This window comes from Pan paniscus, chromosome X (genome assembly GCF_029289425.2).
Source record: "Pan paniscus chromosome X, NHGRI_mPanPan1-v2.0_pri, whole genome shotgun sequence".
NCBI lineage: Eukaryota > Metazoa > Chordata > Mammalia > Primates > Hominidae > Pan > Pan paniscus.
Genome location: NC_073272.2, coordinates 69,678,676 through 69,693,308, shown reverse-complemented (window position 1 = coordinate 69,693,308; position 14,633 = coordinate 69,678,676). Strand labels below are relative to the sequence as shown.

The window sequence follows — 14,633 nt, the reverse complement described above, 5'->3', positions numbered from 1 at the left end:
ATTACAGGCATGCACCACCATGCCCGACTAATTTTTGTATTTTTAGTAGAGACAGAGTTTTGCCATGTTGGCCAGGGTGGTCTCAAACTCCTGACCTCAGGTGATCCACCCGCGTTGGCCTCCCAAAGCGCTGAGATTACAGACGTGAGCCACTGTGCCTGGCCGGAGTTTCTTTTCTTTAAGAATGCTGAATATAGGCTCCCAATCTCTTTTGGCTTGTAGGGTTTCTGCTGAAAGGTCCACTGTTAGCCTGATGGGGTTCCCTTTGTAGGTAGCCTGCCCCTTCTCTCTAGATGCCTTTAATACTTGTTCTTTCATGTTGACCTTGGAGAATCTGATGACTATGTGTCTTGGGGATGGTTGTCTTGTACAGTATCTCATAGGGGTTTTCTGCATTTCCTGGCTTTGAATGTTGGCCTCTCTAGCGAGGTTGGGGAAATTTTCATGGATAATATCCTCAAGTAGGTTTTCCAAGTTGCTCGTATTCCCTCCCTCTCTTTCAAGAGATGCCAATGAGTGTTAGATTTGATGTCTTTACATAATTCCCTATTTCTCAGAGGTTTTGCTCGTTCTTTTAAAATTCTTTTTTTCTTTATTTTTGTCTGACTGATTTAGTTTGGAGAACCAGTCTGTGAGATCTGAGGTTCTTCCTTAGCGTAGTCTATTCTGCTGGTAATACTTGCAATTGCATTATGAGATTTTCATAGTGTATTTTGCAGTTCTATCACATCAGTTTGGTTCTTTCTTAAAATGTCTATTTCATCTTTCAGCTCCTGTATCATTTTATTGTAGTCCTTAGATTCCTTGGATTGGGTTTTGACTTTCTCCGGAATCTTATTCTGAATTTTATGACTATCATTCCAGCCATTTCAGCCTGGCTAAGAACTCTTGCTGGAGTACCGGTACATTCATTTGGATGTAAGGAGAACTCTGGCTTTTTGAATTGCCAGAGTTCTCATGCTGGTTCTTTCTCATCTGCATGGGCTGATGTTCCTTTCACTGTGGTATAATTTCAGTTATGGTCAGTTGACTTTGTTTCTGGATGTATCAGAGGGCTGAGGCTTTGCGCTAGGTCTTCATTTGTAGCTGAACTCTTGTCCTTGATTTTATCGGGGGGTACGCTAGCAAAGTATTTTTGTTGTTGAAATTTGAGCTGTGATCCAGTAGATAGCACTTAGGCATAATGGCCAGTAGGCAGGCTCTTGCCCAGCCATGTGGTTCCTCTGTATTTCCTTGTCTTCAGCTGTGCTCCCTCTCAGTGATCTGAGGGTGTGGGCTCCCTTCCTACATGAGTGCTGGCTGTAGATCTCAGCTCTCAGCTCTCCACTTGGCACTCCTGGGCTGTGCTCAGGCATTATGTTCCCTCCCCAGCTTGGGGACTGAAAGGGCCAGGACCTTGGCAGTGGCAATGGCAGAGGGCCTGCCACTTGTATCTTGGAGCTCCACCCCAGATAAATATAGAGCCACTACCGATTGGAGCAATCAGCCTGGGGTAGGGCAGCTGTGCCGTGGGCCCAAGCCAGGGCACCCTGCCTGGTAATGAGTAGGGAGGCAGGGGTATTGTAGGGGAAGACAGACTGGCCTCTTCTCCTTAGGGCAGCTGTGGTATGCTGGAGGTGTGAGTAAAGCACTCAGGATCTTAGTTCCTTTTCCAGTCAGAGAGCAGCAAGGGCAGTATCAATGCAGTGGCAGTGGCAGAAGGGCTTTCAGTCGTCTCTGGGAGCTCCACCCCAGAGAAATGCAGAGCTGCTGCCAATGGGAATGTTCAGCCAGAGGGCGGGGCAGCTGCACTATGGGCCTGAGCTGGGGCCCTGCTTGGTGAAGAGCAGGGGGTCAGAGGCTCACTGGGAAGAGAGACTGGGCTCCTTTCCATATGGCAACTGTGGTGTGCTGGAAGTATAAGTAAAGCCCTTAGGCTCTTTGTTTCTTCCTCAGTCTGAAGGCAGCAAGAGCAGAACCGCTGCAGTGGCAGTGGCAGAGGGGCTGTCAGTTTCCTCATAAGTTCCACCTCAGTGGAACACAGCCACTACCAGTGGGAATGCTCAGTCAGGGTTGGGGCAGCTACTCTGAGATCCCAAGTTGGGGGCCCTATCTGGTGAAGTGTAGGGGGTAAGGACTCACAGGGAAGAGCTACTGGGCTCTTCTCCCTGTGGTTGCTGCAGTGTGCTGGAGGTACAGTGACACAACCAGGCCCTTTGTTCCTTCCCCAGCCCATGGGCAGTAAGGGCGATACTGCTGCAGCTGCAATGGGAGAGGGGCTGTAGGTTGTCTCTGGGATTTCTTTTCCCAGAGAAATGCAGAGCCACCACTGACAAGTGTTCAGGCAGGGGCAGGGTGGTTGTGCTGGGGGCCCAGGTGGAGAGGCTTTGCCCAGTGAGGAGCAACAAGGTCAGAGACCTGCATGGAAAACAGTCTGGCTGCTTTTCTGTAAGGCATCTGCACTGTGCTGGAGGTCCATGATAGTCCTTAATCACCTTGCTCTCTCCTGAGCCTGAGGGCATTAGAGGAGGGAGCTGTGAAGCAGCAAAAGTGGCAGGCCTGCCTGCTTCCACTGGGAGCTCTGTCCCAGGGAAGTGCAGAGCTGCTACTGGCCCAAGAGCCCAGGTAGCGGTGGGGTGGCTGGGGTCTCAGGTCGGGAGGCCTTGCTCAGTGAGGAATAGCAGGGACACAGATCCACGTGGAAAACAGTCTGGCTGCTTTTCCGTAAGGCAGCTTTGCTGGGCTCGGGGCTCACAAAGTCTTCTTCCACTATAGTTTGGGTCATAGAAGGGCTCTCAGAGAGCTCCTGCTTAGTGAACATTTGGCATATCCCTTGGGAAAAAACAAAGATGTAAAAGTATTCACAAGATTGTCATTAGACAGTATCACATTTCCCACAAGTGCTAATAAGTACATCGTTTCAGCAGTATAGGAGTTTCTTCTTGTTCTAAGATAGCTCACCATGACCAGTAAGTAATTCTTATTATTTTCAACACGGACCTTTAAGATTTGGCTCTGTCTCTACCATGTTCATTGCTTTCGCTTGAGGCTATTGTAGTTGCAGCTTCTAGAGAGAAAATGTCAGGGAGCTAGAGCTGTCCCATACTAGACGTGAGCATCTTGACTCAGAGCAAAAGCAGTAATCCCTGATGAGTTCTATAATCTTTTAGATATATCTATTTGTTTTCTCTATATGCTTCAGAACCTTATTCATACCTATTCAGAGCACTATCACTATTACATATCTATTTCTAGTGTAATAAGCTACATTTTTATATCATTCCAATTCCCCCTATTTGTAACCATATGTTTTCTTTAGACAAAACCCACCTGCATCAGAGGGGGACATATAGCTATGCAGTACGGGGGACTGCTTTGATAGGAGTAAAATTGGGATTGGACAAATTTTGATCAATATGGGCAGGTAGTTTGCCTATCTGACAATAAGAAAAGGGGATCTTGTGATGGAATCAGGGCCATGGAGGCCAGCAGCAGCAGGTCTAGCCAGATTCTAGTGCTTACTCAACCACAAAATGACCATAGGGCAAGTGACTTTTCTTCTGGTTCTTCAACTGCTAAATTAGGGGACACTACATACTCTGTCTCTACTCAAAGCCCAGGGTTCCGATGAGGATCAATCATACAAAATAGCAAGCTAGAATTTTGTATCCAGTGAAACCGTCCTTCAAAATGAAGGAGAAATAAAGACTTCCTCAGACAAACAAAAAAGAAGGAGCTTGTTGCTAGTAGATCAGCCTTGCAAGAAATGTTAACAGAAGTTCTTCGGTGAGGGCAAATGACATAGGTCAGAAACTTAGATCTACATAAAGAAAGAAAGCACATTAGATAACAAATAAATGACGGTAAAATAAAACATTTTACTTGTTCTTAATAGATTTACTAGATAACAGTTTGTTCAAAACAATAACCAGCCTGGCCAACATGGTGAAACCCTGTCTCTACCAAAAATACAAAAATTAGCCAGGCATGGTGGCTCGTGCCTGTAGTCCCAGCTACTCGGGAGGCTGAGGCACGAGAATTGCTTGAACCCGGGAGGCAGAGGTTGCAGTGAGCCAAGATCATTCCACTACGCTCCAGCTTGGGTGACAGAGTGAGACCCTGTCTCCAAAAAAAAAAAAAAAAAAAAAGCGAAAATGCAAAAATGCTTTCTGTGATTGTAGTATGTGGATATGTGAAACAAATCACAGCAGTATTTTAAGGGATGAAAGGGAAGGATTGGGAGAAGTAGTATAGTGTTATTTCAAAATGGACTTGGATTAGTTGCAAATGTATATATCAAACTGTAGGGTAACCACTAAACTTTTCTTTAAACAAAGTGTAATTGACATGCTGAGAGAAGAGAAAATGGTATCATATAAAATGCTTAATTAAAGTCAGGGAAGGCAGAAAAAGTGGAAGCCAAAAAAAAGAAACAAAGAAAAATGGCAACAAATAGAAAATAATTACAAATATGGTTGATATAGTTTGGCTGCGTCCCCAATCCAAATCTCATCTTGAATTGTAGCTCCCATAATTCCCACATGTTGTGGGAGGGACCCGGTAGAGATAACTGAGTCATGGAGGCAGTTTCCTCCACACTGTTCTCGTGGTAGTGAATAAGTCTCACGAGATCTGATGGTTTTATAAGGAGAAACCCCTTTTGCTTGGCTCTCATTCTCTCTTGTTTGACATCATGTAACACGTGCCGTTCGCCTTCCACCACGATCATGAGGCCTCCTTAGCCATGTGGAACTGTAGGTCCATTAAACCTTTTTTCTTTATAAATTACCCAGTCTCGGGTATGTCTTTATCAGCAGTGTGAAAACAGACTAATACAATGATAGATATTAATCCAGCTATATCAATAATCAATTTAAATTTGAATGCTCTGAACACACCAGTTAAAAGATAAAGACTGTCAGAGTGAATGAAGAAACAAGACCCAACTATATGTTGTCTATAAAAAAATCCACTTTAAATATAAAGACACAGGTAGATTAAAGTATAGGGATGGAGAAAGATATATCATGCTAACTCCTAATCAAAAGAAGGCTGGGATAGCTGTATTAATTTCAGACAAAGCCGACTTCAGAGCAAGGAAAATGATTAGGGAAAAAGATGGGTATTACATTATGATAAAAAAGAGTCAGTACTCCAGGAAAACGTAACAATCTTTAATGTATGTGTGCCTGATAACAGAACATCAAAATACATAAGGCAAAATAACTGCAAGGAGAAATAGAGGAATCTACTATTAGTTGGAGACTTCAATATGTCCTCAGTAATTGCCAGATCTAGCAGGCAGAAAATCAGTGACAATATAGTTGAGCTGAATAGTACCATCAATCAACTAGATCTAACTGACGTTTATAGAATACTTCATCTAACAATAGTAGGATACACATTCTTCTCAGATTCACATGGAACACTGAACAAGGCAGACCATATTCTGTGCCATAAAACATACCTTAAAAATTAAAAAGAGATATCATACAAAGTATGCTCTTATATCACAATGGAATTACACTAAAAATTAATAACAAGATAGTTGGAAAAATCCCAAACTACTTGGTGATTTAAAAACACCCTTCTAGGTTGGGTGCAGTGGCTCATATCTGTAATCGTAGCACTTCGGGAAGCTGAGGCGGGCAGATCACCTGAGGTCAGGAGTTTGAGACCAGCCTGGCCAACCTGGTGAAACCCTGTCTCTACTAAAAATACAAAAATTAGCTGGGCATGGTGGTGCATGCCTGTAATCCCAGCTACTCTGGAGGCTAAGGCAGGAGAATCACTTGAACCTGGGAGGCGGACGTTGCAGTGAGCCAAGACTGAGCCACTACATTCCAGCCTGGGAGACAGAGCGAGACTCCGCATCAAAACAAAACAAAACAAAACAAAACAAAACCCAAACAAACAAACAAATCCACCCTTCTAAATAAGACATGGGTCAAAGGAAAAGTCTCAAGGAAAATTAAAAATATATTTTGAACAAGATGACAATTAAAATGAAACCTATCAAAATTTGTGGGATGGAGCAAAAGCAGTGCTGAGAGGGAAATTTATAGTATTGGATACATATATTAGAATAGGAGAAAGATATAAAATCAATATCTAAGCTTCTACCTTAAGAAGCTAGAAGTAAAGAACAAATTAAATGTAAAGTAAGCAGAAGAAAGGAAGTAATAAAAATGAGAGCAAAAATAAATGAAAGTAAAAACAGGAAAGCAATAGAGAAAATCAATGAAATTGAAAGCTGGTTCCCAGATCAAAAAAATTGACAAACTCCTACCAAGAAAGAGTGAGAAGACACAAATTTTACTAATATCAGAAATGACAGAGGGGCTGCCATCACTATTGATCCCATGGACATTAAAAGAACAATAAAAGAATATTATGAATAACTCTATGCCCACAAATTTGATCACTTAGGTAAAATGGGCTAATTCCTTAAAAGACACAATCTACCATAACTCACACAAGGAGAAACAGGTAATCTGTGTAGGCCTATATGTAATAAAAAAATTGAATTGACAATTCGTAACCTTCCAAAAGGGAAAGCACCAGGCCCCAGTGGTTTCACTGGTGAATTTAATCAAATATTGAAAGATGAAATCATACTAATTCTCTACAGTCTGTTTCAAAAAATAAAATCAGAGGCACTACCTGGGTGATGAGATCATCTATACTCCAAACATCAGCACTGTGCAATATACCCATATAGCAAACCTGCACATGTACCCCCAAATCTAAAATAAAAGTTGAAATTATATAAAAAAGGAAATAGAAGCAGGGGGAACACTTCCTACCTCATTCTATGAGGTCAGCATTACCCTGATATACCAAACAGACAGAGGCACTACAAGAAAGGAAAACTACCACTGCTATCTCTTGAATATAGATGCAAAAATCCTCAATAAAATATTAGCTAATCAAAGCCAACAATGTATTAAAATAATTATACACCACAACCAAATGGGATTTATTCCTGGTATGCAAGGCTGGTTAACCATTCAAAAATCAATTGAATCCCATTACTCATCAAAAGGTTAAAGAAGAATCATATGATCATGTCAATAGATCCAAAAAAGGATTTTTGACAAAACGCAACATCACTTCATGATAAAAACTCTCAGCCAATTATGAATCAAAGGGCACTTCCACAATTTGATAGAGAACACCTATAACATTCAGAATATTTATGATCCTGGAATATTGGACATCCATATACCATACAGCTAATTTAATGGTGAGGAACTAGATGCTTTCCCTTTAAGATTGGGAACAAGGCAAGGATGTTCCCATTCACCACTCCTACTGAACATAATACTGGAAATGCTAGCTAATGCAATAGGCAAGAACAGGAAATAAGAGGCATAAAGATTGAGAAGTAAGAGACAAAACTGTCTTTGTTCACAGATTACGTGATTGTCTATGTGAAAATCCCAAGGAATCAACAAAAATCTTCTAGAACTAAGTAGCAATTATAATAAGGTTGCAGGATACACACCTAATATATAAAAATCAATTGCTGGCCGGGCGCGGTGGCTCACGCCTGTAATCCCAGCACTTTGGGAGGCCGAGGCGGGCGGATCACGAGGTCAGGAGATCGAGACCATCCTGGCTAACACGGTGAAACCCCGTCTCTACTAAAAATACAAAAAATTAGCCGGGCGTGGTAGCGGGCGCCTGTAGTCCCAGCTACTTGGGAGGCTGAGGCAGGAGAATGGCGTGAACCCGGGAGGCGGAGCTTGCAGTGAGCCGAGATCGCGCCACTGCACTCTAGCCTGGGCGACAGAGCTAGACTCCATCTCAAAAAAAAAAAAAAAAAAAAAAAAAAAAATCAATTGCTTTCCTACATACCAGCAGTGACCAACTGGAATTTAGAAATTAAAAACAAACACTATTTATATTAACATAATATATAGAGAAATACTTAGGTATAAATCTAACAAAATATGAATATCTATATGAGGAAAAATACAAAACTTTGATGAAAGAAAATAAAGATCTAAATCAATGGACATCTTAATAATGTTGTGTCTTCCTATCCATGATCAATGTTCATGGATAGGAAGACTCAATATTGTTAAGATGTCACTTTTTCCCAACTTTGTCTATAGCAATCCCAATTAAGATCTGCATTAGTCCATTTTCATGCTGCTATGAAGACATACCCAAGACTGGGTAATTTATAAAGAAAAGAGGTTTAATTGACCCACAGTTCCACATGGTTGGGGAGGCCTCAGGAAACTTACCATCATAGCAGAAGGCAAAACAGGCATGTCTTACATGGAGGCAGGTGAAAGGAGTGCCGAGCAAAGGGGAAAAAGCCCCTCATAAAACCATCAGATCTCACTAGAACTCACTCAACAGCATGGGAGTAACTGCCTTTATGATTCAATTACTTCCCACCAGGCCCCTCCACAACATGTACGGATTATGGGAACCACAATTCAAGATGAGATTTAGGTGGGGACACAGCCAAACAATATCAAGATCTCAGCAAGTTGCCTTGTGGGTATCAACAAACTGATTCTAAAGTTTATATGGAAAGGCAAAAGACTCAGAACAGCCAACACAATATTGAAGAATAACAACAAAGTTGAAGAATGACACTACTTGTTTCAATACTTACTATAAAGCTACAGTAATCAAGACAGTGGTATTTGTGAAATACCACAAATTAATGGAACAGAAATAGACCCACACAAATACAGTCAATAAATTTTTGACAAAGGAGCAAAGGCAACCTAATGGAGAAGGGATAGTTTTTTTTTCAACAAATGGTGCTGGGATAACTGGACATTTATACAAAAAAATCTAGACAACTTTGACAAAAATTAACTCAAAATGGATCATAGATCCAAATGCAAAGCACAAAACCATAAAACTCTTATAAGATAACATAGGAGAAATCTAGATGACCTTGGGCTTGGCAATAAATTTTTAGATAGAACACCAAAAGCACAATCTGTGAAAGAAAAAAAACTGATAAGTTGAACTTCATTAAAATTAAAAATTTCTGAGAAAGATACTGTGAAGTGAATCAAGAGACAAGCCACAGACTGGGAGACAATATTTGTAAAACATGTATCTGATAAAGGACTTATCCAAAATACATAAAGAACTCTTATAACAATAAGAAAACAGTTAACCCAATTAAGAAATGGGCAAAGAAATGGGCAAAGATCTGAACAGAAAACTCAAAAATCAGAAAAAAATGATCCAATTAAGAAATGGGCAAAAGACTTGCATAGACACCTCAACAAAGAAGATATACAGATGGCAAATAAGCATAGAAAAATATGCTCAACACCATTGTCATCAGGGAATTGCAACTTAAAACAATGAGATAGCACCAAACATCTCTTAGAAGGGCTAAAATTAAAAATACTGACAACACTAAATGCTTGAGAGAATATTGAACAAAAAGAACTCTCACTTATTGCTGGTGGGAATGCAAAATGTTACAGCCACTTTGGAAGTCAGGTTGGCAGTTTCTTACAAAGCTAAACATAGTCTTACCATATGACCCATAAATTGTGCTCCTAGGTGTTTATTTACCCAAATGTGCTGAAAACTTATGTCCACACAAAAACCTTCATACCAATGTTTATAGCAGCTTTATTCATCATTGCCTCAAATTGGAAGCAACTAAGATGTCATTTCATAGGTAAATGGTTAAATAAACTGTGGACATCCATATAATGGAATATTATTCAGCAATAAAAATAAATAAGCTATCAATCCAGAAAAAGACACAGAGGAACCTTAAATGCATATTGCTAAGTGAAAGAAGTCAGTTTGAAAATGCTACATACTGTATAATTCCAACCATATGGCAGTGTGGAAAAGGAAAAACTACAGAGATAGTAAAAAGATCAGTGGTTGCCAAGGGTGGGAAGAGGAACTCTTTGTATACAGGAACTCTCTGTTTCTGTTCAATATTCCTGTATACAAAAACTGTTCTAAAAATAGTCTGTAATTATAAAAATAAATTTATAAAACATCCACTAGTTTAAAAGCAACACTGCATGGCATGTAGTTCAACATGAATCTCCAAGCCCTGGCTCTACATCCACCACACCTTTCACATACCTCTTGCCTCTGTACCTTTCTTCATGCCATTCCCTCTGCTTGAAGTGCCCTTCTCCAGTCCCACTTTCCCTCAATACCTACACATCCTTTAAAACTTTAAAAGTCAGACACTAATTCCTCTGTGTTCCATTAACGCACTGTTGCATTTATCAAATTATAATTTTCTGATATGTGATCGTTCTACTTAATACATTGTTAACTCCTTGAGGGCAAGGGCTGTGAATTACTCATCTCTGTATCTCCAGCTCCTAGAGCATTTCTTTTATAGTAGCTGTTCAATAAAAATGTTTGTTGAATGAACAAACGAATGACGAAGAAAGTGGTAAACCTGGGAAGTAAACCAAGATTCTGACTCCAAGCTCGTTGTACCTTCCATTGAATCACAGTCATGCTAAGCTTAAAGTATTAACGATAATAGTTTCAAAAAACTGTCCATTTGTAAAATGGGCATAATTCTGTCAATTTATAGTTATTTTATGGCCTAAATAAAGTCATGTGCATAGAGTAGGTATTCATAAATTTTAATTTAATTTTATTTGTTCTCTGGTTATACAGGTAGTAGGCTCCAGCTTTCCCCCACCTTTTTTTCCTGATACATGGTCTTGCTCTGTGGCTCAGGCTGGAGTGCAGTGGCACAATCATGGCCCATTGCAGCCTTAACCTCCTGGGCTCACGCAATCCTCCTGCCTCAGCCTCCCAAGTAGCTAGGACTACAGACATGTGCCACCACACCCAGCTAGCTTTTTAAAACTATTTTTTGTAGCAATGGGGTCTCACTATGTTGCCCAGGCTGGTCTCGAAATCTTGGCCTCAAGCAATCCTCCTTCGTTGGCCTCTCTGGGATTACAGGTGTGAGTCACTGCTCCTGGCCCAGGCTTCTAGCTTTCATGCTTTTCTCCCTTTATGTTGAGAACAATACCAGAGAACTGGACATTGTCAACATTTATTCAGTACCAGTTAGTAAAGGAATAAAGAGAAGGCAATGGCTAGCAACCAGGGAGGTACAGGAATGGACATTTTATTCAAGAAAAAGAAAACCATTCTTCAATACAGTTTGTATCTTCAAATCTTGGCATCTTAAGAGTTTATTTTATTTTCTATCTCACACTATTAGAATTGTAAACAGAGGAAATGTGCAAATATGCGTGGCAAGCTCAATATATATGAAGAAGATAGAAGCCATTAGCTTCAAAGAAGAGTGAGAATTTTGAATGAGAACCACATGGAATGCCCATGTTCAGAACCCAGATTAGAGTTTCAACATCTGCTGTAAAGCGTGACAAAAAGGCAAGAAAAGGTAGGGGTTTGCAAGTTGATTTTCATCCCGCCCCATCCCATCCCAATCTCAAGTATTTCTTAGGCGAGATGGCTTACATTCCTCATCCAAGGATTTCCTCTCTAGCCCTTGCAGCAGGGGCCCATCTCTGGGGCTTCAGGCTCCACAAACTTAAGTTATGATCAGCTGTGAAACTTCTCTGGCTCAGTTCTGGCTTAGTTTGGAAAAGACTAAAAAATATTACTGTGCTTAAGACAGTACTAAAAGAGTCCTACCAACTAGTGACATTTCAGAAGCATAATGGTCCCTCAAAGTTTCATGAGGTATAGGTTTCTTCATGTTACCAAATATGTTCCCAAAGTCATAAGCATGTGTCTTTGCTAAATAAGTATTCTGCAACACTTAGTCTTTGGTCACTTTAGTGGTTAGGATGGAGAAAGCCAGGCCTAAGGGTAACAATCTCTGAAGATAATCAGAAAGATGAATGGGAGATCATGCAGTGTTTTTCACACTGTGTTCTAGAGAGCACCAGGGTCCTGTGTGACATCAACGGACGTTATTGGAAATGGGGCTCCTTGGTCAAAAAAGAGTCTGGGAAACACATGGTTAAGGAAAAACAGATTTCTTCATTGAAGATTTCTCATATCCTTTAATATACTACTTAGAAATGTGACTCTTCAAAAAGGGGATATGAAATGCAGCATTTCCCAAACTTATTTGGTTATAGAAGCTTTTTAAAGAAATACCTATCTCTTGTTGACTTAATGTTCTGTATTGTACTGTTTGGGAAATACTGGGGTTGTGGAAACAGCATGAACTTTGTTAACTTTTCAGAACTGGGTTTGAATTCTAGTTCTATAATAATATTCAATAGCTATGTAACCTTGGGCAAGTTACTTCACCTCTCAATCAGTTTTTTCATTTATGAAAATTGGGACAATAATATCTACCTCAAAAGGGATGTCAGGAGGATTGAATTAGATAATTTACAGTACTTAACACAAGGCCTAGCACATATAGGCACTCAAAAAATAGCAGCTATCATCATCACATTCATTTTCTATCACCATCATTATCAAGCCACATACCTACCTGGCAGGGCTAACCAAACAGCTTCAAAATAGGTCTGGCCTGGGACTCAAATGGCTATATTCCTGACTGCTTTGAGAACTGAGTGTAGGGAGAAGAAAACCGGAGTAGTTGTCCAGAGATACAGCTCTATGACTTATTTGCTGTCTGACCTTGGGCGAATCACTTCACCTGTCTGCATTTCTCTCTCCTCCTGCCAAATATAGGTATGGACTAGGTGACCTCTTACTCCAAAATTTTATGAACCTCAGGTCTAAAATGCTATACAAGGATTTATAAATTTATTGTTGAAGAAATCTGTCATACAGGTTAAATCCAATTATAAAGGACGGTCCTGTATAACAAAGCTATTTTTGTGTTCCAGCAGATGGCTGGCAGAAATAGTGCTTTGTCAATCTGGTTACAATGAACTCTGTATAGTGAATAATTCTGTATAACAATTGCTTTCTCTGGTCCTTGACCCCATAATTGTCACTCTCTAACATTGCCCTAATCAACCAAAGAACTTGATTATGTGTTGTTTTCATTATCAACACAAAGAGGGGAGTTGAGTTAAGCTAATCTACAGAATTTCTAGCTGAGATGTTCATGTCCAATTCCATTATCTTACAGTTGAGGAAACAGGACAAGAGAGGTTAAGTAACTTTTCAAGGGTCACACAGCTAGTAAGTGGCAGAACTTTGAATGGGTGTTTGGACTAAATGATTCATCATCTGCAAACTTAGAGATTCCACTGCAAACTCTTTCACCTAGACTATATACAAAAATGTTTAATAAAACCAGAAACAGCATTTATCACTCCCCTTTATCCCTGCATTCAAGCCCTCTTCATAGGATGGCCCCTCTAATTCCATGGTTCATGGTGACATAACTTAAAGCATAATAACCTTTGCTGCAGAACGTCAGTTAGAGATTTTTTGAAAGTCTAAATAAATTACACCCATTGATCCCTTTAGATATATGCACAGTTCCTTCCACAAAGGCCTCTGATTAGTCATGTTTTTTTTTTCATTATGAAATCATGTTGCCTTTGAAAAAGAAACTAGGTTAACACAGATAGAAACCTTAACACTATGAATATCAAAAGTTAGTTTTCAGGCCCCTGCTTTTCTTTATCTACACACTCTTTCATGAGCACATTTTGTTCCAGGACTTCAGCCCTCATGGAGAATGATACAGCCTGTGTCTCTAATACCACTGTGACATTGCCACTTGAACGCATTCCTGTTACCGGGAACTCACATGCCTCAGATTGAATTTATCTTCTTAGTGGTTCTCACATCTGTCTATACATCGTAATCACCTGTGGAGTTTCAAAAACTCTCAATGCTTGGACCCCAGCCCTAGGAATTCTGATGCAATTGGTGTGGGGTCAGACCTGGGCATGAGGATTTTTCAAACCTTCCCAGGGGAGTCTAATGTGTGACCAAGGTTGAGAACCATTACTCTAGGACAAGCCCTGAACACCATTTCTCCTTCACTTGGGCTCAACAGAAGTCTGAGGTTAAGAATATTCCAGAGTATTCCATCTCCAGCTCTTGGGATTAATGAGATAATAGAAGCAAAAACAGCTTTGGAAAGTATGAAGTGCTAAGCAAATGCAAAAAATTATTTTAAGCAGTATGCACATGAATCAAATGGATTGCTTCAGTAGTCGAGATGTGTTAACTCACTAAACACAGTAAAGGCTACACTGGCAATTTATCATCCAACCTTTTTGTTCAGCAGAACATAGGAGTCAGAAGGGAATCTACTTTTGGGATGTGACATAAATCATCAGAGCTACCCTGTCTTACTGTCGGCAGATTAACCCCATCAATGGGCTGAAGGGGCCCAAATGGCTGGCATCAATGTGCTGTTCCCAGAAGCATATGATGACAGCCATTTGGCTGGCTCCTCTTCACTGAGGAGGAGTACTACCACGGCAGCTGGCCAGCCAAACCACAAACAGCGATTACATTGAGAACCACACATATGCAACATGGCTCTAGATTGGGTCCCAGAACAGTTCAAGATGGCTAGCTATTGTGCTATTGTGCATGTTGTGTCCCTTTAATCAGGAATGGAGCTTATCCTGAGTCACACTGGATTCTTCTTCTGATGGGACAAACTAAGGATTTCTGATGTTCAGTTTGTGTGTACTCCAGTCATTTACATTAGTGCCTGCCCTAGGATGGAGGTGGTGCTGCTA

At 40.4% G+C, this 14,633-nt stretch overlaps 1 protein-coding gene across 2 annotated transcripts in view; it reads right to left on the bottom strand.

Moving 5' to 3' along the window:
- Window positions 1–14,633, bottom strand: part of EDA (ectodysplasin A) — a 426,944-nt gene that overhangs the window by 24,002 nt on the left and 388,309 nt on the right. The gene's annotated exons all lie outside the window — the stretch shown is intronic.